The 27,827-nt window shown below is 45.2% G+C and overlaps 1 protein-coding gene across 8 annotated transcripts in view; it reads left to right on the top strand.

Moving 5' to 3' along the window:
• Positions 1-27,827, top strand: part of LOC126365747 (adipokinetic hormone/corazonin-related peptide receptor variant I-like) — a 1,043,803-nt gene that overhangs the window by 213,115 nt on the left and 802,861 nt on the right. The gene's annotated exons all lie outside the window — the stretch shown is intronic.

Here is a 27,827-nt window from a genome sequence, read left to right as displayed (position 1 = left end):
ATGAAATATTTTTTTTTAAATGTGCGCCTGTACCAAGACGCGCGTCCAGCGTTTAAATACTCTAAACAAACACATAGACCCGCTGGGCGCAGATATTTAAAATCGTTGGGGCAGCGCTTGATAGGAAGAAGCTGCGAAACATAAGAAAGCACAATCTATCTTTTCTTAAGAAATAGTCTAGAGACTTCATTATCGCGTAGTACGGACGCAGGAGGAGCTGGCCACTGTTCGCGAACAGCTGAACGTGTCGATGGCCGCGGCCAGCAGTCTTCAGACTGCTGCCTCGGAGTGTAGCGGCAGTGGGGAGTCTGGTGCGTCGCAAGGTACACCCCAGGTGTTACATTCTTCACCCACTGCCCCTGTTGTCAAGACATCTTCGCGGGTACTGGGCACGGTTGGGCCACCCTCTCCCCAAGGGGAGTGGCGGGTTCAGCGGCGTTCGCGGCGCACGAGGCGGAGGGTCAATGTGGAGGCTGGCCGTGTGGCATCGCCCGCTCTGACTGTGAGTGGACATGTGGCTGCTCCTTCAGCAAGGTCCGAGCAGGCACAAGGGGGGGAGGGGTTTATTAGTGATTGGGAGCTCCAACGTTAGGCGGGTGATGGAGCCCCTTAAGGAAATAGCGGAAAGGTCAGGGAAGAAGGCCAGTGTTCACTCTGTCTGCTTGCCGGGGTGTCTCATCCGAGATGTGGTGGAGGCCCTACCGGCGGCGATAGAGAGCACTGGGTGCACCCGACTGCAAATTGTTGCTCATGTCGGCACCAATGACTCCTGCCGTCTGGGTTCAGAGGTCATCCTCAGTTAGTACAGGCGGCTGGCGGAATTGGTGAAGGCGGAAAGCCTCGCTCGCGGGGTGGAATCAGAGCTAACTATTTGTAGTATCGTTCCCAGAACCTATCGCGGTCCTCTGGTTTGGAGCCGAGTGGAAGGCTTAAACCAGAGGCTCAGCCGATTCTGCAGAGATCTGGGGTGCAAATTTCTCGACCTCCGCTATCGGGTGGAGAAATGTAGGGTCCCCCTAAATAGGTCAGGCGTGCACTACACGCCGGAAGTGGCTACAAGGGTAGCGGAGTACGTGTGGAGTGCACATGGGGGTCTTTACGTTAGAGAATTACCTCCCTAGGCCCGACAAGACGCCTCCTGGACGCGGCAAGGTAGGAGTAGGCAAAATGCAACAGGGAATAACAATATTAATGTGCTAATAGTAAACTGCAGGAGCGTCTATTGGAAGGTCCCAGAACTGCTCACATTAATAAACGGTCACAACGCCCATATAGTACTAGGGACAGAAAGTTGGCTGAACCCAGACGTAAACAGTAATGAAATCCTAAACTCAGATTGCAATGTATACCGCAGAGACATGATGGACAGTGAAGGGGGAGGTGGGTTTATAGCGATAAGTGCATTAGTATCGAAGGAAATTGACGGAGATCCGAAATGTGAAATGATTTGGGTGAAGGTCACGGTTAAAGCAGGCTCAGACATGGTAATTGGATGTCTCTATAGGCACCCGGGCTCAGCAGCTGTTGTGGCTGAGCACCTGAAGGATAATTTGGAAAATATTTCGAGTAGATTTCCCCACCATGTTATAGTTCTGGCTGGAGATTTTAATTTGCGGGATATAGATTGGGAGACTCAAACGTTCATAACGGGTGGCAGGGACAAAGAATCCAGTGAAATTTTTTAAAGTGCTTTATCTGAAAACTATCTTGAGCAGTTAAACAGAGAACCGACTCGTGGCGATAACATATTAGACCTTCTGGTGACAAACAGACCCGAACTATTTGAAACAGTTAATGCGGAACAGGGAATCAGCGATCATAAAGCGGTTACTTCATCGATGATTTCAGCCGTAAATAGAAATATTAAAAAAGGTAGGAAGATTTTTCTGTTTAGCAAAAGTGACAAAAAGCAGATTACAGAGTACCTGACGGCTCAACACAAAAGTTTCGTCTCGAGTACAGATAGTGTTAAGGATCGGTGGACAAAGTTCAAAACCATCGTACAATATGCGTTAGATGAGTATGTGCCAAGCATGATCGAAAGAGATGGAAAAGAGTCACCGTGGTACAACAACCGAGTTAGAAAACTACTGCGGAAGCAAAGGGAACTTCACAGCAAACATAAACATAGCCAAAGACTTGCAGACAAACAAAAATTGTGCGAAGCGAAATGTAGTGTGAGGAGGGCTATGCGAGAGGCGTTCAATGAACTCGAAAGTAATGTTCTATGTACTGACTTGGCAGAAAATCCTAAGAAATTTTGGTCTTATGTCAAAGCGGTAGGTGGATCAAAACAAAATGTCCAGACACTCTGTGACCAAAATGGTACTGAAACAGAGGATGACAGACTAAAGGCCGAAATACTAAATGTTTTTTTCCAAAGCTGTTTTACAGAGGAAGACTGCACTTTTGTTCCTTCTCTAGATTGTTGCACAGATGACAAAATGATAGCTATCAAAATAGACGACAGAGGGATAAAGAAACAATTAAAATCGCTCACAAGAGGAAAGGCCTCTGGATCTGATGGGATAACAGTTCGATTTTACACAGAGTACGTGAACGAATTTGTCCCCCCTCTTGCAGCGGTGTGCCGTAGGTCCCTAGAAGAGCGTAGCGTTCCAAAAGATTGGAAAAGTGCACAGGTCATCCCAGTTTTCAAGAAGGGACGTCGAACAGATGTGCAGAACTATAGACCTATATTTCTAACGTAGATCTGGTGTAGAATTTTGGAACACGTATTATGTTCGAATATAATGACTTTTCTGGAGACTAGAAATCTGCTCTGTAGGAATCAGCATGGGTTTCAAAAAAGACGGTTGTGTGAAACCCAGCTCGCGCTATTCGTCCACGAGACTCAGAGGCCATAGACACGGGTTCCCAGGTAGATGCCGTGTTTGTTGACTTCTGAAAGGCGTTCGATACAGTTCCCCACAGTCGTTTAATGAACAAAGTAAGAGCATATGGACTAATAGACCAATTGTGTGATTGGATTGAAGAGCTCCTAGATAACAGAACGGAGCATGTCATTCTCAATGAGGAGAAGTTTTCCGAAGTAAGAGTGATTTCATGTGTGACGCAGGGGAGTGTCGTAGGACCGTTGCTATTCACAATATACATAAATGACCTTGTGGATGACATCAGAAGTTCACTGAGGCTTTTTGCGGATGATACTGTGGTATATCGAGAGGTTGTAATAATGGAAAATTGTACTGAAATGCAGGAGGATCTGCAGCGAATTCACGCATGGTGCAGGAAATGGCAATTGAATCTCAATGAAGACAAGTGTAATGTGCTGCGAATACATAGAAAGAAAGATCCCTTATCATTTAGCAGGTCAGCAACTGGAAGCAGATAGGGTTGATAGAAGAGATAGAGAAGATCCAACGGAGAGCAGCGCGCTTCGTTACAGGATCATTTAGTAGTCGCGAAAGTGTTACGGAGATGATAGATCAACTTCAGTGGAAGACTCTGCAGGAGAGACGCTCAGTAGCTCGGTACGGGCTTTTGTTGAACTTCCGAGAACATACCTTCACCGAGGAGTTAAGCAATATATTGCTCCCTCCTACGTTTATCTCGCGAAGAGGCCATGAGGATAAAATCAGTGAGATTACAGCCCACACAGAGGCATACCGACAATCCTTCTTCCCACGAACAATACGAGACTGGAATATAAGGGAGAACCGACAGAGGTTCTCAAGGTACCCTCAGACACACACCGTCGGGTGGCTTGCGGAGTGTGGATGTAGATGTACTTTTGGTCACCGACATCTTACGACGTACTACAAAGCATTGCTATAAGTTGTATTTTTATTTTGTGTAAAATCTATGTGAAACGACGAAAAAACATTTCCTTAACTCGGGTGTGGATACAATGTACTTATGCACACGCAAGGACATTTAATTTTAAGAAGGAACGAACTGAAAAAGCAGCGATTATTGGACTGCGCCATTTACAAAAGAAATATCAGGTGTAAGGCATGCATTTATTGTGTATTTGTCAATGTGTAGAAGTTTAAAACCAATTTGTTAAAATATATTAACATTTTACGATGCAGTAATTTTCTTCTTATACTTTCCTTTCACTGACCAAAAATGATGTTCAAATTGTATATGAGCTTTGTTACAGGTTCGCTCTTTACCTCGGTATCTCGATTGTATTTGGGAGACCACTAATGTGTTCAACTTCCGATCTGTTAATCTTTCTCTTAAGAAATTCCACTAATTTGCTTTCATTTACATTTTGGTATTGAAATAGGTCCCTTGGGTATTTTCATCGAGGATTCTGATTGCGTGAAGGCAATCTGGGTCAAAAGGTCAGTTATTCGCGTAATCAATCCGTACGTCTCCTGAACACAATCGAGAACCGAAGCATCGGTGATCAATTAATAATCTCTCTCTGTTTTAAAGTCGTACTAAGAAAACGGCCACAGAGGATAGCCATAAGTACGCAACCTAGCGTTAGGTTGCATTTTGTCAGTAAATATTACCAACCAACAGTTACAGCATCGCTATTTTTTTTTTATTTATGAATTTGGCCAGCTATGGAGCACATACAACTTAAGACTTATGTTGTTCCTTTTTCTTCCGATCTTCCTAGTACTTCTTCATTTTCTCGCCTACTGCTCGTCTCTGCTCATCTGTACACGCCCTTTTGGGTTGAGGTTTTGGCTCATCTTCTTCATAGTTTGTGTTTTCTATAAGTAGCCTAAAGCGATTCCTGTCACGTATTATTTCTTCTGTAACACCTATTTTGTTGGCGTCTTTCTTTGCTGCTGCTATCCATCTTACAGTTTTTTTCAGCTTACTAACGTAATTAAAAATTTTCTTTGTAATCCGTGTTTCTTCCATTCTTTTTGAATGTCTATAAAATTTCAGTCGCCTCTCCCTCATTGTATCTGTGATCTTTTCTGTATTTTTGTATAGGTCTTCATTTCTCCTTTTAATCCGCCAATTTCCCTTGTTTTTCTCAGGATCTAGAATTTTTCTAAGTATTTTTCTCTCTCTTTTTTCTAGTTCTCTTAATTCAGCTTTCTTATTTAATGTTAGGCACTCTGATCCATACGTTGCTTGTGTCCCAATAACTGAATTATTTTAATCTTCGCTTGTATGGATATTGATTTCTTATTGTAGTAGTTTTGTTTTAATTTATATGCAAATTCCAACTTTTTTATTCTTTCTTTATTTGTTGTGTTATCCAGTCCATTGGCTTGGATCCACTCCCCCAGGTATTTGAATCTGTCAAACTTTTTTAATTTTTCCATACTTTGTTTTCATAAACTTTTCTGTATTATGTTTGTGTTCTATGTACTCGGTTTTTTCATAGGACATTTTAGCCCAGTCTTTTCAGCAATCTCGTGTAACACTATTGTTAATAAGCAAGTTCGTAACGCCAGACGCCCTTGCTCTCGAGTGAGACAGTGTCCATGCCGGGTCTGGGGACTTCGCTCGCCTTTGCGGCGTCCGGCGTGTGTTTCCTCGCCGACAGCAGGTTTCCCCGATAACGTCAGCTTCCGCCTCTAATTGCTGATGCGGATCCCGGGCGCTGAAGACGTTCTTCACACTCGTAAGTCAGAATAGCCGCCGGGTAATAAATCAGTCGCCGCGCCGCTCCATTGAGGAAGGAGGGGGGAGGTAAAAATAAACGTCCTGCGTAAGCGCAGTTGGCACAGCAGCGGCGCCAATAAAGACTGCTCTGCTCGCAGCATGTGTTGCTGCTGTGTTTCGCCTCCCCTCCCCTCCCTTCCCCGCCGCGGCTCTGCGTCACACGGCGGCCGGCCGGGGGACCACGAGAAAGACAGACCGCGACGCGTACTTCTCACACAGGTGGGCCGAGCACGCCCAGCTCAGCGGACAAACTGCGTTTCTACACCTGTTAACTCTTAAGTGGTATTGGGGGTGGGGCTTACGGTTCGGCAGCGCCTTCAGCATTGCATTTACTCGACTGTGCACCACTGTGGGGTTCGATTGGCGACAGGAGCTTTTAGGACGAGTTCGGTGACCAGTGTACTGGTGTCCCTCCACTATAGATCAGACGTGCGCAACTGCTCGCCAGTTATGCAGCACTCATTCATATTTCCCCTGCGCATCCGAATAATCGTCTGCTTTTCCTGCCCGCGGCAGTCCAAAAAAAAAAAAAAGGCTCAAATGGCTCTGAGCACTATGGGACTAAACATCAATGGTCATCAGTCCCCTAGAACTTAGAACTACTTAAATCTAACTAACCTAAGGACACGACGCCCAGCCATCACGAGGCAGAGAAAATCCCTGACCGCGCCGGGAATCGAACCTGGGAACCCGGGCGTGGGAAGCGAGAACGCTACTGCACGACCACGAGATGCGGGCGCGGCAGTCCATCTCCCGCATCGGCCGCCCAGATTGGGGCTAACGATTGCGGTTTGCGTGCGATCCCTCCTCTCCCTCCTTCCCTTGACTACCTCTGCTTGCGGCACGTTCACATACGCCTCCATGGTGTACACCTCGGCCGCAGCTTCGTCTGTACCTTTTGCATGGCCCTAAGGACTCCGTTAACCCCGTTGCCCTCCGCTGTCACTTTCTCTCGATTCTTGGCAGGTTCCGGGGCTCTGAAGTGGTTTACACCGACCACTCGATGGCTGATGGTCACGTAGGCTTCGCGTATGTTCATGGAGCAGCACTCCTTGCCAGTTGGCTGCAGTGTTTTCACTGCAGAGCTAGCGGCCATATCTCGTGCTCTTGAGTACATCCGCTCATGCCCTGGCGAGTCATTTCTCCTGTGTAGTGACTCACTGATCAGCCTACAAGCTATCGACCAGCGCTACCCTCGCCACCCTCTGGTAGCGTCCATTCGGGAGTCCATCTATGCCCTGGAACAGTCCCGCCGGTCCGTGGTGTTTGTGTGGACCCCAGGACACGTCGGAATCCCCGGCAACGAACTTGCTTCTGGAGATAGGCATCTCCGAAGCTGACCTGGGTTCTGTCTTACATCGCAGGGTTTCCCGGCTTTGGGAGACGGAATGGCATAACAGCACGCGCAGCAAACTGCGTGTCATTAAGGAGACAATGTGTGGAAGTCTTCCATGCGGGCCTCTCGCAGGAAATCAGTTGTCCTCTGCCGGCTCCACATTGGCCATACGTGGCTAACGCATGGTTACCTACTCCGTCACGAGGACCCACCTCAGTGTCGCTATGGCTCCCAAATGACAGTCGTCCACCTCTTGCTGGACTGACCACTTTTAGCCGCTCTGCGGCAGACTTTTAACTTTCCCAACATGCTGCCTTTGGTATTGGGCGACAATGACTCCACAGCAGCTTTAGTTTTACGTTTCATCAGTGAGAGTGAGTTTTATAGTTCTATGTAGGTTTTAGCGCATGTCCTTTGCCCCTTTGTGTCTTCCACCCTACTGCTTTTGGGGTGGAGGTTTTAACATGTTCCAGATTGGCTGCCGTTCCCTTATTATTCTCGTGGTTGGCCAGCCACTGTAATCTGCTTTCATGTTTTACTCTCTTGTGTTTCTAGTGCCTCTGTTTTCTTTTCCTCTTTTGTTCCTTTTAGTGTTCGTTGCCTCGCCTTAGTTCTTGTGGCTTTTCCTTTCTTTCCGTTTTGTGTTATATGTTTCTTTCGTTTTATTCTCAAACATGTGGCACTGTTTTATTGGGGACAAGGGACCGATGAGCTCGTAGTTTGTTCCCTTTTCCCGCCTTTAAACCAACTAACACTTAAATGAGTGTGTATCTACAAACGAGAACTGCATCTTCTACTGTAGGGCACTATTATGGAGTCTTACTGTTATTAGTCCTACAATTATAGGAAGTCGACAAGACTATTGATAATTTATTACGGCGTTACTGGCGTGTAATAAATCATGGCAAAATAATAATCTGTTGCTTAAGGCATCACTTCTTGTGTGACATGAGGGCTGTTAAGCAGAAGAGACTAAATGCTATAAACAAGTTCTTATACCACTTATGTCGAGAATTGACCTAAAATATTGTTGTACGACTAGTAATCAGTAGGAATTCATAATAGCAGTTTCCAGTAGAAGGTGCGATTCTCGTTAGTAGGAATGCATCCAGAAACGCTTTTTGTCTGCTGAGTTGAGCGAGCGAGCTAAGGCCTGCCTTCGTGACGTACGCGCCGCGGCTTTTTTTTCTCGTGGGCCTCGCCGGCCCCGCGTTCGCTGCCTACGGGGAACGTCTCCTGTCGTGAGTCACGACGGTGCTCCTAGCAGGGAGTTTCTCTATTCAGACATTATAAATAGATTTCGATCAACGGTACTAATTTTTGTTGTAAAAGCCATTGTTAAAAAGACTTTATGGGGAAGTGCTGTTAGTACCAACTTTCAAATGGATACTGCTTACGTATTAGACTGAGATCTTTTTACTGGAGAGGTCCCACATACCTACAATATGAGGACTCTTCCTCTGTCCCATTATGTGGGACTCCTCGAATCGAGGTGGAAGGAAAATCACTAACAGAGTCCCGCAGCCTCAATTTTGGGTCAACTCCTACTCCTTATACACTGTCCAGGGACGTTAATGCCACCGACCACCTGTCAGAAGCCTGAATAACCAGTTTCTGCAGCGCGGGCCGCTCCGAGACGTGCAGAATGAGTGTCGGTGAGGTTCTGGTAGGTACCGACAGGGACGCCGTGACACGCCGTCACCAGTGAAGTGGCCAACCGCGCTCGGGTTCTCGGTTGAGGATCCGTGGCACCAACAGCCCGATCTAGGCGGCCTCACAGTTTCCCAGTGGGGGGTTTGGTGGCTAAACGAACACGATATACTAATCGTGGAGCCCTTTCAACCACACATGTACACTATGAGCTGTGTGCCATACTGCATTGCCCTGCTGCTAGATGCCATTGTCCCGAGGGAAGAACAAAGTGCGTGCGGGGATGGATGTGATCCGCAAGAATAGATGCATAACTGTGCTGGTGCAATGTGCCTTCCATAATGGCGACATCATCTGCAGAATGTCCGCAGCTCGTGATTGCCTTCTCACTTCCCGAGCACGGGGTCCCGGGTTCGATTCCCGGAACGGTCAGGGATTTTTACCTGCCTCGAGATGCCAGGCTGTTTGTGTTGTGAGAACAACATCATTCATGAAAATGGCAAACTGGACTGAGAGAAGGATGGGAATTTGTACGGGTGCTGATAACAGCGCAGTTCAGCGCCCCAATAACCAATCATCACCTACATCTACATCGATACTCTGCAAATCACGTTTAAGTGCCTGGCAGAGGGTTCATCGAACCACCCTCCAATTCGCTATTACTCCAATCTCGTATAGGGCGCGGAAGGAATGAACAGCTATATCTTTCCGTACGAGCTCTGATTTCCCTTATTTTATCGTGGTGATGGTTCCGACCTAAAATATTTTCGCATTCGGACGAGAAAGTTGGTGATTGGAATTTCGTGAGAAGATTCCGTCGCAACGAAAAACGCCATTCTTTTAACTATTTCCAACCCAAATCCTGTATTATTTCTGTGACATTCTCTCTCATATTTCGCAATAATACAAAACGTGCTGCCTCCGTCAGTCTCATCTGGTAAGACTCCCACATCGCTCATCAGTATGTTAAAAGAGGCCGGACAAGCCTTAGTAGGTCTGTTACATTTCCTAACTGTCCTGCCAATAAAACGCAGTCTTTGGTTGGCTTCAAAATGGTTCAAATGGCTCTGAGCACTATGGGACTTAACATCTATGGTCATCAGTCCCCTAGAACTTAGAACTACTTAAACCTAAATAACCTAAGGACATCACACAACACCCAGTCATCACGAAGCAGAGAAATCTTTGGTTGGCCTTCCCGACAACGTTTTCTACGTGTTCTTTCCAATTTTACTTGTTCGTAATTCTAATACCTAGGTATTTAGTTGAATTTACGGCTTTTAGATTAGACTAATTTATCGTGTTACCGAGTTCCTTTTAACACTCATGTGGATGACCTCACACTTTTCGTTATTTAGGATCAACTGCCACTTTTCGCACCATTCAGATATTTTTTCTAAATCGTTTTTAAGTTTGTTTTGATCTTCTGATGACTTTATTAGTTGATGAATGACAGCGTCATCTGCAAAAAACCGAAGACGGCTGTTCAGATTGCCTCCCAAATCGTTTATATAGATAAGGAACAGCAAAGTGCCTATAACAGTACCTTGCGGAACGCCTGAAATCACTTCTGTTTTACTCGATGTTTTCCGTCAGTTACTACGAACTGTGATCTCTCTGACAGGAAATCGAAAATCCAGTCACATAACTGAGACGGTATTCCATAAGCACGCAATTTTACTACGAGCCGCTTGTGTGGTACAGTGTCAAAAGCCTTCCGGAAATCCAGGAATACGGAATCGATCTGAAATCTCTTGTCAATAGCACTCAGCACTTCATGTGAATAAGGAGATAGTTGTGTTTCACAGGAACGATGTTTTCTAAAATCATGTTGTCTGTGCGTCAATAGAACGATTCCTCCGAGGTACTTCATAATGCTCGAACATCCTGCTGCATATCGACGTTAACGATATGGGCCTGTAATTTAGTGGATTACTCCTACTACCTTTCTTGAGTACTGGTGTGACCTGTGCAACCTTCCAGTCTTTGGCTACGGAACTTCCGTCGAGCGAACGGTTGTATATGATTGTTAAGTATGGAGCTAATGCATCAGCATACTCCAAAAGGAACCTAACTGGAATATAGTCTGGACAGAAGACTTGCTTTTATCATCATCATCATCATCATTATTTCCCAGACCACAACGCTTCTTCCTCGTTGCAGGGAGTTTGAGATCACATTTTTCATGCCGTACAGCCCGATGGCCATCTATCGGATGCAGGATGGAAGGTGATCCATCCACAGAGGCAACCTGTCGGCGCTCAGTGAAGGTCCAGTTCCGTTACTGGCGTCCAATTTGCAGTCGTCGTTGCTGACGAACAGTGAACAGCAGGGTGCATGAGCCAGGAGCCTGCTGCGGAAGCACGTATGCAGCAACGTTCGCTGAACACTGTTGGTTCATCAGGATGGTCAGTTGCTCGGCATCTGCACCTCTGTTCGCCCGCACACATCCCCGCAGCCGCCGTTCATCCCTGTCATCTATGATCTCTGGTCCACCGCAGTTGCCTCGGCGTCGGTTTGGGACGTTAGCCACAGCGGCACGTGAACAGTTCACAAAGGCTTCCACCCTTGGCGCAAAAACCAGTGATCACGTCCTTTCATGCGTCATATAAATCATTGCGTTTCCACATTACGACAACGACTGGACAGTTTTCAGAGTCCTCGTCACACTTTATATTCCCTCCACTCCTAGTGCTGCCACGTGCCGTCTGCGAGCGATTATTGTACGTTGCCGTCGAACAAAGACTTTGGTCAGATTAACGTGAATGGTGTTTGTGTATGTGAATGACCTTGCACTTAATGTTGATCGAGTTGAATCTGTAACTTTTGCAGAGAAAGGAACAGAAGAAGTTGTTAATGATGGTTTTCAAAGAATCACTATGTGGTTTTCTGAAATTTGATACACTTTGTTCTGGGGAAACACACTATATATACTTACATAACGCAAATTGTGATGCCATATGTAGCACACATATACGAATCAGTGAAAAACGTGGAATTTTACCCATTTCTGGATGTAGGCATTGCTGAAAACTTGAACAGGAAGAAACAAACATGTTACTGATCTGCTGAGACTCTTAAGTTCACCTATTTTTGCTCTTAGTATGATTGATAGTCTTCGAATCAGCTTCCTATTTTGCACATTCCTATTTAGTAATGTTATAACTCTAGAATGCAAGCACTTGAAACTGTCTGCTAGCGATCAACAGCCCTTGGTGGGTATTACCGCAGCATGGAACACCAGAGATAGTGAGTACTGACTGTACAACAACGAGCAATAAGAAAGTATGTGTCGTGAGATATCCTGTAGGTACCTCTTCAAAGACTCAGGCATCTTAACCAGGCCGACTGCTGAGCGCGGTTGACACACCGCTTCCGGTATACGGGAAGGTGGCTGGTGAGTCCAAGCCTCTGCCGCTCCCCACTGAAAAAGTGAGGAAACCGTTCCCGAACTGAAGACCGCCATTTTGACAGATGGATAGGGAAACTGACCTATGATCTATAGAAAATGAGAGGCAACGCAAGGAAACAGAAGAACAAAATAAAATAACATTTACTTCAAATTCGTACTAACTAATCAAGTCTGTCTTAAATCACTGTGGTTTCCTAGTTTTCTGTATTAGATCTACACACATCAACCCGGTTCCCAGAACTAAAGATAGACGTCGAATGTGCATACTGTTTTACAGACGCAGTCCCTTTGACTGTTCAGAGATATCTTTAAATCCGCCCAAAGATGCAAACAACTATGCATGAGCAGCGCTTGTTAGATGCAGAGGGTCCGACAGCCAATCAGTTCGTCTTGCCACCAGGAAGGAGGTACACGGCTCGTGTTCTCTGTAGTTCAACCATGCCTAAACGGACAATACAGCTGTTCGATCGTGTCCGCATTTTTACTTTGTGCCAGGAAGGGCTCTCAACAAGAACAGTGTCCAGGCGTCTCGGAGTGAACCAGAGCGATGTTGTTCGGACATGGAGGAGATACAGAGCGACAGCAACTCCCAACGACATGCCTTCCTCAGGCCGCCCAAGAGCTACTACTGTAATGGATGATCGCAACCTACGGATTATGGCTCGGAGGAACCCTGACAGCAACGCTACCATGTTGAACAATGCTTTTCGTGCAGCGTTACGCCTCAAACTGTGCACAATAGGCTTCATGATGCGCAACTTCACTCCAGACATCGACGGCGAGGTCCATCTTTGCAACGACGACACCATGCTGGGCGGTACAGATGGGTCCAACAACGTGCCGAGTGGACCGCTCGGGATTGCCATCACGTTTTCTTCACTAATGAGTGTAGCATAGCATATGCCTTCAGCTAGACAATCGTCGGAGACGTGATTGGTGGCAACCCGGTCAGGCTGAACGCCTTAGACACACTGTCCAGGGAGTGCAACAAGGTGGAGGTTCCCTACAGTTTTGGGGTGGCATTATGTGGGGTCGCCGTACGCCGCTGGTGGTCATGGAAGGCGCCGTAACGGCTGTACGATACGTGACTGCCATCCTCCGACCGATAGTGCAACCATATCGGCAGCATATTGGCGAGGCATTCGCCTTCATGGGCTCCCATTGTGCGCATCTTGTGAATGACTTCCTTCAGGATAACGACGTCGCTCGACTAGAGTGACCAGCATGTTCTCCAGGCATGAACCCTATCGAACATGCCTGAGACAGATTGAAAAGGGCTGTTTATGGACGACATGATCCACCATTGACTCTCAGGTATCTACATCAAATCGCCGTCAAGGAGTGGGACAATCTGGACCAACAGAGCCTTGATGAACTTGTGGATAGTATGCTACGACGAATACAGACATGCATCAATGAAAGAGTAATTGCTACTGGGTATTAGAGGTACCGGCGTGTACAGCAATCTGGACCACCACCTCTGTAGGTCTCGCTGTATGGTGGTACAACATGCAGTTTGTGGTTTCCTGAGAAATAAGGAGGGCGGAAACGATATTTATGTTTATCTCTATTTCAGTTTTCTATACAGGACCCGGAACTCTCGGACCGAGGTGATACAAAACTTTTTTTTTGATATGTGTATGTCAAAAGACAGATAGTTATCAGTATCTATTCAAGAACATAGGGTTAGTTCCTTACAAGTTTGAGGCAGTATGAGGGAATGCGAGTCAGATTTTCGATTCAAGACAGTCCCATGAAATTTACGAAGTACAAGATAATGCGATAAGTTCATCATTCAGAAGTTTCTTACTTTCGGTTCTTGTTTAGTGTTTCTTGGTAAATACTGAGAGACTGTCTTTTGGATTATTTTTCAGATGTAATTTATTTTTGTATGGAATAATTTTATCTCTCTAACTGCCCATAATTTTAGCTTTCTTTTCATCCAACTATCTCCACAGTACAATTTGAAGCAGCCACGTCGATTCCTCCTTTTTAACAGCATGGATACAGATTCGGCATGACTGTTACTTGGATCTGTTGAGTCATTGTGGTTTCTAGGCGGCTTCTCATATTCTGCAAGGTAAGCACCGGTCTGATACTCACGTCCCGCCTGAGATACACGCTACACAAAAGATTTAGAAAACATTTTGATATTTCCTCGTGGGATTTATTCTAGACGCATGCGCATGGGTCACACACACTCGATCCTGAAAAGCGAATAGCAGAGCGACCACCTCAGAAGTTTAATCTCCTCCAACGTAATTATCATCATCAGACTACACCTTCACAATATATAGGGTGATTTTGATTAGCGTTTAGAAAACCCCGTATCGACGTAAGTGACTGGGAGATAAATAATTTGACGTAACACACTTAGGTTCGCAAATTTCGGGAAATATCCCAAAAGTAGATGGCAAGAGTTGAACATACGTCGTCACACCTTAGATATGGAGGGTATTTTCGAGGATGTGGGTGAAGTTATAATTGAGCAGTGCAATACTTGCGTTCAAGCAAATGGTGAAGATTTGGAACTCGTTTTGTAAATGTGATCTATTGTAAGCGTAGAAGTTACAAAACTATTGTTCTCGCTGTAACTAAACAAAAGCTGTTTTTATTTTGTTTTTTTTCCTTGTTCCAGTTCCATTTTCTGTTCTCTGTTATTATGTAGCAAACCAAACGAACGTCATTTACTGCTAATGACGCAATTCGGAAGCTTATATTCAGTTACTTCTGATGCAGCCAGTAGGTTTTGTATGGTCTATTCTATCGGACATGAACAGGTGGCGTTCCGTAGGAATATGGGTCGGCCGAAGAGCGTGGCGAGAGAGGCACCGAATTTGCGATTAACACTGTGTCCGGATGGCGCACTGGTTGACGAAACTGCCTAGTAGGCAGGAGATGCCGGGTTCGAGTCCCGGCCCGATACACATTTTGACTCGTCGCCGCTGATTCCGCACGAAGTCCCGATCAACTCAATTATCAGTTCCTTCGCTTTCCTGCTTTTTCTTCCACCCCGGCCTCTCCACCTCCACCCTCAATTACAAAAGCGATAGGCTTTTGTTGTGCTGTAGCTCGTAATAAACCTGCGGACAGTGTGAGACCGGTAAATAAATCGATACCTCAATGTAAACACACAACTGTCTCAAGCATTGAAAAAGTACTAGGCGCTAAACGCATGACTCGAACCTTGAGCCACACACGCTCAAGTCGCTCATGTAGGTGTGTAGAGCCACAGACTTCAACACTTGGCTTGGTTCGGCACGATCAGGTGCAGCACATCGATAGGGCAAGATAAGTTATCTGGTGATGTCACAATTGGGGGATTTCCTGACATTTGATCGAGGAACGAGCTGACCAACGCACTGAATCTCCGCGACCAATCCATTGCCCATTAAATATCTTCGTGAGGTGTTCCCGAACATTTCGGAGAAACGGGACTGGTGCTTCTTCATGCATGGACTACATCTCCAGCCCACTAGCAGCACAGGTGTTTGATAGGAACTGACGATACATTGCATTAGTCAACCTATTTGGTAGTATGTACAGTCCTATTAGCCTATAGTCAATAATTAACAAGTACCCATATATTAACTGAAAAGCTTCTTAAAGTACGTATGAGTACGTTTCAGATCACAAAGCTGGTTATGAAAAATAACAATGTCTCGTGTGAACCTACCCTCATCTTTATTGTGACAAGTGGATTTTCACTGTCATTGGGAGACCTATATTCATGCACATCTTGTACCCGAAGGGCTTGGACACGATGTACATGGCATGGGTATAGCAACTGTACATGCAGGTTCGCTCAGACTAGAGGATGATGACTACTCCCGATATTTTCTTAAATTCTACGTACACTAGTTCATCCACTACAAATGGTGCAAAGTTTGCCACGATCTGCCATTGCTAGTCGCCGGGAAAGACGGCTGTTTATTTGTGCCGATGTCACGCGACGTTCTGGATATGTTTCAGGATACAGTTCACGGGCTCGACGGTTGCTGCCGTACTTCAGACCATACGAGAACTATCTGCCCTTTCCCTTGTGGCTTCCATTGTACTGTTAAGTGCAAAAACAAAACGCTAATGTAAAACCTTTTCACACACTTATTAGAATAGCAACTGTTTTGACTAGAATAATGTATGCGGTACATTGACCCTGAATTGAGAGTGCGGTTGAAAGGTCTATGTTGTTGTTGTTGTTGTTGTTGTTGTCTTCACTCTAGAGACTGGTTTAATGCAGCTCTCCATGCAGCTCTATCCTGTGCAAGCTTCTTCATCTCCAAGTAACTACTGCAACCTACATCGTTCTGAATCTCCTTAGTCTATTCATCTCTTGGTCTCCCTCTACGATTTTTACCCTCAACGCTACCCTCCAATACTAAATTGATGATCCTTAGATGCCTCAGAATATGTCCTACCAACCGATACCTCCTTCTAGTCAATTTCTGCCACAAATTCCTCTTCTCACCAATTCTATTCAGTACCTCCTCATTAGTTACTTCATCTACCCATCTGATCTTCAGCATTCTTCTGTAGCACCACATTTCGAAATTTTCTATTCTCCTCTTGTCTAAACTATTTATTGTGCATGTTTCACTTCAATACATAGCAACACTCCGTAGAAATACTTTGAGAAAGGACTTCCTGACACTTACATCAATACTCGATGTTAACAAATTTCTCTTCTTCAGAAACGCTTTTCTTGCCATTGGCAGTCTACATTTTATCTCCTCTCTACTTCGATCATCATCAGTTATTTTGCTCCCCACACTCAGTGGAAATGACAGTTTTGTCTGGAATGTTTGCTGTTATGAGCGTCCTTGGTTACTTCAACACATGGAATGATGTTTTGCTCCTTGGCTATCAGAGGTTCTATTTGAAGTAAACACAGAGTTGTGTCGTCGGTGAACGACGAGCTTTGATGCGGACGGGCGGAACAGACAATGAATTTCTCCACAGTACATCGATGTTGTCGCCAGTGGTCGGCGGAAGGTGCACGTGCCCGTCGACCTGGGACCGGACCGCAGCGACGCACGGATGCACGCCAAGACCGTAGGATCCTACGCAGTGCCGTAGGGGACCGCACCGCCACTTCCCAGCAAATTAGGGACACTGTTGCTCCTGGGGTATCGGCGAGGACCATTCGCAACCGTCTCCATGAAGCTGGGCTACAGTCCCGCACACCTTTAGGCCGTCTTCCGCTCAAGCCCCAACATCGTGCAGCCCACCTCCAGTGGTGTCGCGACAGGCGTGAATGGAGGGACGAATGGAGACGTGTCGTCTTCAGCGATGATAGTCGCTTCTGCCTTGGTGCCAATGATGGTCGTATGCGTGTTTGGCGCCGTGCAGGTGAGCGCCACAATCAGGACTGCATACGACCGAGGCACACAGGGCCAACACCCGGCATCATGGTGTAGGGAGCGATCTCCTACACTGGCCGTACACCTCTGGTGATCGTCGAGGGGACACTGAATAGTGCACGGTACATCCAAACCGTCATAGAACCCATCGTTCTACCATTCCTAGACCGGCAAGGGAACTTGCTGTTCCAACAGGACAATGCACGTCCGCATGTATCCCGTGCCACCCAACGTGCTCTAGAAGGTGTAAGTCAACTACCCTGGCCAGCAAGATCTCCGGATCTGTCCCCCATTGAGCATGTTTGGGACTGGATGAAGAGTCGTCTCACGCGGTCTGCACGTCCAGCACGAACGCTGGTCCAACTGTGGCGCCAGGTGGAAATGGCATGGCAAGCCGTTCCACAGGACTACATTCAGCATCTCTACGATCGTCTCCATGGGAGAATAGCAGCCTACATTGCTGCGAAAGGTGGATATACACTGTACTAGTGCCGACATTGTGCATCCTGTGTTGCCTGTGTCTATGTGCCTGTGGTTCTGTCAGTGTGATCATGTGATGTATCTGACCCCAGGAATGTGTCAATAAAGTTTCCCCTTCCTGGGACAATGAATTCACGGTGTTCTTATTTCAATTTCCAGGAGTGTATTTTGTGGGAAATGTAAAGAGTAAATCTATTATTTAATCACTGTCTGAATCAATTTTCATTGTCAATAATAACGGTAAAGAAGGATATAGTCTTGAAGTTAATGTGAGCCATTAAAGAATCTTAATATCACTTCAGTTTAAACCAACCTTTTAATTCCTTTGCAAACGTTTCACCAGGTCTATCCTTGCAGACTGAACGCAGATCGTAACATCATTTGCGCTGTCACGCCTTGCCCTATTGCGAGGAGAGATAGTTTCATTTTTTGATTGATAGCAAATTTTTTATGTGGGAAAGAAGTTTAAATGATGAGTGGCACAGTTATGTATTTCGGAAAGCTGCAGTTCAGAACTTCATATTACACAACTAAGCATAGAAAGTTAAGCTGAATTATTCGTGGCAGTTAAGAAACAATCGAAGGTCGTAAACGTACTTTTTAACATAAAGCAAGGTACTGATTCATTTGTGAAATTTCCATATAATTCAGTAAACAAATTTTCTGACAGGGCACACTTTCTGCAAGCAACAGTCAGCCAGTTAGTTGTGATTCTTTGACGAGGAAGTCGTTCTGTGTATTATTGATAGCAATCCTTTGTATTCAATTTCACTTAAAAATATTCAGATTCTTAAAAATAGATTTAATTTAGAGAAAATGGCACCAACGCGATCGAAAATAATTGACACAGTTGATGTTCCTGTCCAACAATATTGTCAGAAGGCTATTCTAGATCGTAGTACAAGGGCGGCACTACAATCGGAATTTAGAGCACTTGAAGTAATACGTAGGAACATTGTATTTTTGTAGAAATACATACATAGTTCGACTCTTGAACTTTCCTTTTGTTTCAGCATTGCTTCCTCGATGTATAGATTGAACAGCAGGAGCTAAAGACATCTCTCTCTTACACCCTTTTTAATCGTTCTTGGTCCTTTACTCTTATTCTTCCCTCTTGTCTCTTGTACATGTTGCTCATTATCCATCTTTCCCTAAAGCTTACCTCTATTTTTCTCACAGTTTCGAACATCTCACACCGTCTGACATTGTCAAACGTTTTTCCTAGGTGGTTAAATTTTAAGAACGTGAACTTATTTTTCTTTAGCCTTGCTTCCACTATCAACAGCAACGTCGTAATTGCATCTCTGGTGCCTTTACCTTTCCTACAGCCAAACTGAGAGTCATCCAACACATTCTCAGTTTTCTTTTCCATTCTTTTGTACATTATTCTTGTCAACACCTTGGATGCATGAGCAGTTAAGCTGACTGTGGATCATTCTCGCGTTTCTAGGCTCTTGCAGTCTTCGGAATTGTGTGGATGATGGTATATCGCCACAATCGTACATTCTTCACACCAACGTGGAATACTTGTTCTTTTGACACCCCCCCCCCCCCCCCCCAATGATTTTAGAAATTCTGATGGGATGTTGATGTTGATTTTAAGCCTTCCTTCCAGAGCTCTGTTAAATCCCGGTTCTAATACTGGATGCCCTATCTCTTCTATATCGACCCTGTTTCTTCTTCTATCACGTCAGCAGACAAGTCCTCCACATCTTATGTGTATTTTTTCCACCTATCTGCTCTCTAATCTCTGCATTTAGCAGTGGAATTCCAATTTGCATTTATTACGTCACCGTCCTTGCTTCTGGTTTCACCAAATGTTGTTTCCTATAAGCTGACTCAGTCGTTCCGACCATCATTTCTTCTTCGATTTCTTCACATTTTTCATGTGGCATGTCGCCTTTGCTTCCCTGCGTTTCCCACATATTTCATTCATAAGAGATTTTTTATTTCTGTATTCCTGAATTTCCCTGAATATTTTTGTACTACCTCCTCTCATCGATCAACTGAAGCGTTTCTTCTGTTACTCATCATTACTTCGCCGTTGCCTTCTTCGTACCGACGTTTCCTTTTTTCTTTTTTTCGCCTAACTGTGATTCCGTTCTTTAAAGATGTCCATTCGTCTTCAACTGAACTGCCTACTGGCAATGTCTCTAGCCATAGAGAACTTAGAGTATTTCTTCATCACTTAGTACTTTTGTATCCCACTCCTTTGCGCACTGATTTTTCCTGACTAGTCTCTAAAACTTCAGCCTACTCTTCGTCAGTACTGGTTTGAGAGCAGAGTCTGTATTTGCTCCTGGGTACGTCTCACAATCCAATTCACTATGTGATCAAAAGTATCCGGACACCTGGCTTAAAATGAATTACAAATTCGTGGCGCCGTCCATTAGTAATGCTGGAATTCAGTATGGTGTTGGCCCACCCTTAGTCTTAATAACGGCTTCCACTCTCGCAGGCATACGTTCAATCAGGTACTGGAAGGTTTCTTGGGGAATGGCAGCCCACTGAGGAGAGGTATCGGTGTCGGTCGCTGTGACCTGGCACGAAGTCGGCGTTCCAAAACATCCCAGAGGTGTTCTGTAGGATTCAGGTCAGGACTCTGTGCAGGGCAGTCTATTACATGGATGTTACTGTCGTGAAACCACTCTGCCATAGGCTGTGCATTATGAACAGGTGCTCGATCGTGTTGAGAGGTGCAATCGCCATCTCCGAATTGCTTTTCAACAGTGGAAAGCAAGAAGGGGCTTGAAACATCGAGGTACGCCTGTGCTGTGATAGTGCCACGCAAAACAACAAGGGATGCAAGAACTCTCCATGGAAAACACGACCACACCATAACATCACGGCCACCGAATTTTACTATTAGCACTACACACGCTGGCAGATGACGTCCACCGGTCATTCGCCATACCCACACCCAGCCATCGGATCACTACATTACATACCGTGATTCGTCACTCCACACCACGTTTTTACACTGTTTAATCGTCCAAGGATTAAGCTCCTTACACCAAGCGAGACGTCATTTGGCATTTACCGGCGTTGTGTGGCTTATGAGCAGCCTCTCGACCATGAAATCAAAGTTTTCTCGCCTCCCGCCTAACTGCCATAGTACTTGCAGTGGATCCCGATGCTGTTTGGAATTCTTGTGTGATGGTCTAGATAGATGCTGCCTATTACACATTACGACCATCTTCAACTGTCGGTGGTCTCTGTCAGTCAACAGACGATGTCGGCCTGTACGCTTTTGTGCTGTACGTGTTCCTTCACGTTTCCATTTCACTGTCACATCGGAAACAGTGGACCTAGAGATGTTTAGGAGTGTGGAAATCTCGCGTACAGATGTATGACAGAAATGACACCCAATCACCTGACAACGTTCGAAGACCGTGAGTTCGCGGAGCGCCCATTCTGCTCTCTCACGATGTCGCACGACTACTGAGATCGTACCTGGCAGTAGGTGGCAGCACAATGCACCTAATATGGACTTTTCGAAGCACACCTCCTCGTGTTACGATTCTTGAAGAGATTATTTGCTAACCCATCCTAAATTTATTACAGAACTCAATTAGTGTTTCTCTTCTCTCATTCCTAATGCGAAACCAACATTCTCCTGTAAACCTTCCTTCTTCTCCTTCCCACACGGCCGCATGCCAGTCCCCCATGGCTATTAGGTTTTTATCTCACTTTAAGTACTGAATTACCCTATCAATATCCTCATACACTTTGTCTCCCTTCATCTTCTGCTTGCAGCGTCGGTATGTGTACTTGAATTATTATTGTTGGTATTGGTTTGCTGTCGATTCTGCTAACAACCCTACTGTTCGTAGTAAGTGACTCTCTGCCCTAGCTTCCTATACATAACGAATAGTACTCTCTTTATACCGTTTTATGCTGTTGATATTACCCTATACTCATAAGACCAGATATCCTTGTCTTCTTTCCATTTCACTCTACTTACCCCACTGTATCTAGATTGTACCTTTAGCATTTCCCTCTTCAGATTTTATACATTCCCTACCACGTTCAAACTTCTGACATTTGTCGCCCCTACTCGTAGAGCGTTATCCTTTCGTTGGTTATTCAGCCTTTCTCTCATCGTTACCTCCCCCATGGTCCCCTCCCAGAGATCCGAATGGGGGACTAGTCCAAATCTTTTGGCAGTGGAGAGATAATCATGACACATGTCTTGTGGATACCCACTATACAATGGTTTCCATTGCGTTCTGCATCCTCATGCCGTTGACCATCTGTTTCGTCCGCCTTTAGAGGCAGTTTCCCACCCCAAGGGCAAGAGAGTGCCCTCGACTTGTTTCCACTCCGCCAGACTCATTGATGAGGACACTGGGTGAGTAAACGTGAGTTCTTTTGCCGAAAGTCTTCGGCCGCCACTACTGATAATTTTTATTCAAAATTGAAGACCTGGCGGAGTTCGAACTTGGGACAAAACACGTTCTGATCACTAATCAAAGACACTAGCCCCATACCATCCCTTACGGTATGCGTTTTAGATCCCATGTTTACAGGTTAATGTTGTTATTCTCAAAATGTGTAATACTTTTTCAGTTCACTGTACATTCGCTAATGGAGTCAACATAAACAAACCGTTACAGTATGAGAGTATTAGCGACACCTATGTCTACAACGCCAGAAGGAAAAATACCTTTATTTCTTATTTTTAAAGCTGTTAATGGCTCATAGAGGAGTTTAACATGCATAAACATTTATTAAGTTTTCACCAATAACATAAAATGTCTGACACATAATAGAGCGAGTTATAAATCATGTTTTCACTCTAGGTCTAACTCTTTCCTGAAAAGCTAACGAAGTCGGAATTTGTTTGGAAACCACCCTGTTGTAAATATCTTTTTCCTCTGTTATCATACTGTTCAAGATACCCACGAACCTCTTGCTTCAAGAGTACGTCTATCCATCTGTTCACAAGAAAATGGGATATCTGACTAGCAACTTTTCCTGGTCCGTTCAACTAATGTGTCCGAAGAATGGGGCTTCTGGCGGTGTCTTCATATGGCTACAAAGCTCCTGGTTCGCTCGTCTTCTATATTGGTCAACCCCTTCCAGGTCCCAATGTTCCTGTGAGAATAGTTCGTCCTATAAGTTCTAGGCTCCTAAGTAGTGTTGAGCTTGGAAGGCTGAGACTTTTCGCTGCGTGTAAGGCTTCAGAGCAGACCACTGTTTCGAAATGTCTTAATTTCTAGGCCAAGACCTGACTGTTTTACTTCAGGTCTGTTGGATACACAGTGAAGAATTTAAAAGAATAGACAGACTTGGCGTAGCGCTCTCAGAAGAATAGTTCATCCTACAAGTTATAGGCTCCTAAGTAGTGTTGAGCTTGGAAGGCTGAGACTTTTCGCTGCGTGTAAGGCTTCAGAGCAGACCACTGTTTCGAAATGTCTTAATTTCTAGGCCAAGACCTGACTGTTTTACTTCAGGTCTGTTGGATACACAGTGAAGAATTTAAAAGAATAGACAGACTTGGCGTAGCGCTCTCAGAAGAATAGCCTGAAAAACAGCAATAAAATTTTCTCTTGCGGAGTTGTCTGGGAGAAGGCGAAGGAGAGAAGAACGAAAAGATGCGATCAAGCTGTAGAAGAAACTGTGAACAGGGAGGTCTCGTGAAACACCACGGGAAATGGTATTCCTGAGCAGCGAGTGTCTGTTTTGTGGGTCGCACCTGTCAGGCGCAGTGTGCTGTTGGTCGCGGCACGTCTCACTTCAGAGTTTCTGAGAGCCTGCAGCAGCTGAAGCGTCCCCCCGTCCAACGGTCTGCTCGTTAAACCGAGCCCCACCTCAGTCTTACGCTCGGCAGCGCAGGAAATTTGTAGCGTAATTAATATCACCGCTTCCGGCTTTAGACGGAAAATTAGCTCGGAGAAACAATCTTCCTTACTTAACGGACGCTCGTTTTACATATTGTAATACTTCGGCGTCGGGCGCCAAGGCAAGAGTGGATGCTTAAGTTGCAACCGGTACGTGAGAATTTCCCAAAAGCCAGGCAGAGACAGTTTAACTCAAGTGTTTGCTTCGCCTGGAGAGCGTTGCGCCGTGTAAAGTCTGAAAGACAGCGAGAGGACAGCCTCAGATTCGTCAGTACCTGGGGAGCAAAGCACAGGCATGTAAATACATAAAACTGCAACCAGTCATTGAAAAAGCAACTGGTTGCATTTTTATGTATTTACATTCAATTAACGGTCATGGGTTCTAAAATATCCGTAATGGATAAGCTTAATCTAAGGAACAGGCATTCCCATTACGGACAAGTGAGTCTTTGTTATTGGGTGGCTGCTGTCTTGATGAGTCAGCAATGCAGACAAGCATACGAAGCTATATGCCATCAAGCCGCAGCCCGCAGTGTGGAATACCGCAGCATGATCACCGGAGAACAGGGATGGGATTCTCGACACACACGCAGAAGTGAACAAATTCCACTTTTAATGTCTTGGGTCAAGAGCACTTTCGTTCTTACGATCACAAAAAAAAAAAAAAAAAATCAATATCTGTAGAACGCCCGCTAAACCCGCTGGGTAGAACAGGTAATAGGATTGTGGAAAGGGTCAAGGGTTGAGGTCAGTTTCTGCTTCTAATTGTCATTTATTGAAATTTAATAACCTTTACAACCAAAGCGGCACATAACCGAATCTTTACCGAATGCAACTCTTTCACGGATGAAGGCCTCCAGCAAGAAATCTTAACAAGATAAAAATCCAATTAAGATAGCAATAAAATAATTCTAAAAACAACATACGCAAAGTGCAATATAAATGGCTGAGGGCCACAATTAAATTCCAAAATTTTGGAATATATCATCACAGACCTTTAAAGGCAGAAGGCCAACAAGAAATCTTAAAAAATCAAAAATTCAATTAAGATAGCAATAAAATAATTAAAAACCCAAAAACCAACATATGCAAGGTGCAACACAAATGGTTGAGGGCCACAATTAAATTTAGAAACTTCAGAGTATATTACCACAGACCTGTAAAGGCAGAGGGCCAACAAGAAATCTTAAAAAAATCAAAATTTCAGTTAAGATAGCAATAATATAATTTAAAGAAGCAACATATGCAAAGTGTAATAGCAGTGGCTGAGAGCCACGGTTAAACTTCAAAATTCTAAAATATATTACCATAATCTTTAAAGACAGAAGACTGCAGAGTTTAAGCTTGAAAGATAAATTTAAAAATCAATTTTGCATAATTTTAAGAAAACAGACAAACAACCATAAGCCTAAAATTTAAAATAGCTGACAACAGATAAACACCAGTGGCACTCAGAAGGCCTCCAGGGAGGTCAGTCTGCCTTCGTTCACTTAGGTGAGCCAGGTGGTGATCCCAACTATGCGCTAGTACACTTGGTTTTGAAACATATTAATACTTAACTTCGCTCAAAAGAACACTGCCTGAATTTACGTCAGTGCCCAGGGCAGGTAAACAGAACACTAACGGCCAGAAGACAGAAAATTCCACTGGTGCACTCAAATCGTTGTCGACCAAAATAGTTAATTGCACCGCATGGTGGCTACATTTCAGCAGTAGAACCACTCGTTGTTGCTCACCGGAATATCTCCCCAACAGCAAATACCGAAGCGAACTATCTGAATAGACATGGCTTGGATAGTTGAAACCACTACTCAAGTTTGGCGTCCTGGGTCGGTGAACCACGAAGCACGAAGCTCGTAGCGATCAGACAGCTCCACTCACGCTCCGAAACTGGGCAGGGGCTGCCAGCGGTCCCAGCCACCTGTACCCCGCGGAGATGACTTCCCTCGTCCTCAACGGAGCGACCGACTCACTCCAGACCCCCTTGTCGGAAACTATATGCACCAAACCAAAGAGGGTACTCGGCGCAAATATCGATACACGTCACTGCCGCCGCACGTAAGAGGAGTTTGGAAAGCGTTTGTACTGCCAAATGGCATGAAGTACTTAGCACACATTTTCACACACTTGTTAGAGATTAAGGCTCTGTCCTACTTAACAAAAAAAGTGGAATTAGGAAACTGCTAGTCACATTTAAAATAACATCGCAACCTCCTCGAGGTTATTATTATGTAAACTGAAGGTGAAAGGGAGAGAAAGGCAAGGAAAAGAAAGAAACTATTGATGTCTACTGGATCACGACTTTTTGCGGCATCAGCAGCGACGACTGAAAATGTGCCAGACCAGGATTCGAACCTGGGATCTCCTGCTTACTTTTTTTTGCATTTCGATCGGTATTGATCCTATATCTGGTCGTAGCGGACATCACATGGCATCCGTTGAAGTTCGTTGTTGATCCTTTCACTCAGGTGTTTTTTGTCCCCCTCCAAAGACGAACCAGCTCTCTGACCGAACACGCTGAGCTACCGTGCCGGCTTTCACCAGGAAGCTGCGTTAACCAGTGCGCCATCCGTACACAGTGTTTCTAGAAATTGCGGATTATCTCGGCCGACCCATATGTCCACCTAGCGCCAATATCCGCAGTCGCCGCCCATGCCCGAAAGAACAGACACCACGCATTCACATACTCGAGGTCGCCGAATGAGGGTGTAGTAACTATTTACACAATTTGCTTTGCAAGGCAGCTACTGAATTATTTGAAGCTGCCTCATAAACACGAAAACGTTTTCCATGCAGGGCTTGGGCTCCGTTCCGTGACTGATTTATATTCTGTAATTCTTAATTCCTTAGTTGGTTTGTTCTTCTTGCTGCTCCCACCGTTCAGATAGCTGAGCTGCAGTGAAACTACTTATGTAAACATACCTGCCTGTTCTGCAATCACCTTAGATTGACATCGCAACTTTGTCAGGTGCAGCAGGCTCACCGGGTCTCGTGGAACGTACCAGGCTTGAAGAAAACCCAAGCTGACCTGCTTTAACCACTGTGCTTCGATATAAGCGTACTCATGTGTCTTCGATGCGGCACGGTGATCTGCTGCAATAGTTGCGGCGGTGTTAGGGGCAGGCAACCTAGAAGAAGAATTTAACCATCTCTGCACACACGCCAGCCACTGCAAGATCAGAAGTTTCCGCCCGGCACGAAAACTGAGAGGTGTGGCCACTAGCGGTCGATCGACCCCGGGGCGGGATTCAGCCCATTGGTGACGACATCGATACGATGGAAAAAATCGCCATCCTGAAAAACAGAAGAATCGTTCGAGTAGCGGATGGAACCGACTGAATCAGGGTGACGCGTTCTGTGGAAACATTCTCACAGTGCCCATGGGCTTGTGATCGGGGAGAGCTGTTAGAGTGGCGGCCAATAGACATTGCGACTAGTTACGACTGACTCAAAAGCGTTTAATAACCTTGCGTCAAAGAGATAACTCCGTGCTTGCGCAATGCTTTTTGTGTTCAGTCTCGTCGCCTTCTCATTGTAGAAAATGGATATTGAGTTCCTGCTAGCGTTATAAATAATTATATATAATATATACATATCAACCATGTAAAGCTTTGACATATCCTAGTTCAATTTTACTCCCACGATGGATTTTTCCGAACAAACATGTTGTATATTGAATCAAATTTTCTCTCTCTGCAGCGGAATGTGCGCTTATACGAAACTTCCTGGCCGATTAAAACGGTGTGCCGGACCGAGACTCGAACTCGGGACCTTGGCCTTTAGTGGGCAAGTGCTCTACCAACTGAGCTACCCAAGCACGACTCACGCCTCGTCCTCACAGATTTAATTGCGCCAGTACCTCGTCTCCTACCTTCCAAACTTCGCAGAAGTTCTCCTGCATACCTTGCAGAACTAGCACTCCTGGAAGAAAGGATATAGCGGCACTTGCCCGCGAAAGACAAAGGACCCGAGTTCGAGTCTCGGTCCGGCAGACAGTTTTAATGTGCCACGACGTTTCATGCTGTATATTGTATACTTGAGTCCTGGCGCATCAAAAACAAAAGAATATCACTTTTGTTCACTATCAAACAATAAACTTTCCTGCCTCCATACAAGGATCGGATAATAAGAGCCGATAACTG

This window comes from Schistocerca gregaria, chromosome 4, assembly GCF_023897955.1.
Source record: "Schistocerca gregaria isolate iqSchGreg1 chromosome 4, iqSchGreg1.2, whole genome shotgun sequence".
Lineage (NCBI taxonomy): Eukaryota > Metazoa > Arthropoda > Insecta > Orthoptera > Acrididae > Schistocerca > Schistocerca gregaria.
This window is presented reverse-complemented; position numbering and strand designations above follow the sequence as displayed.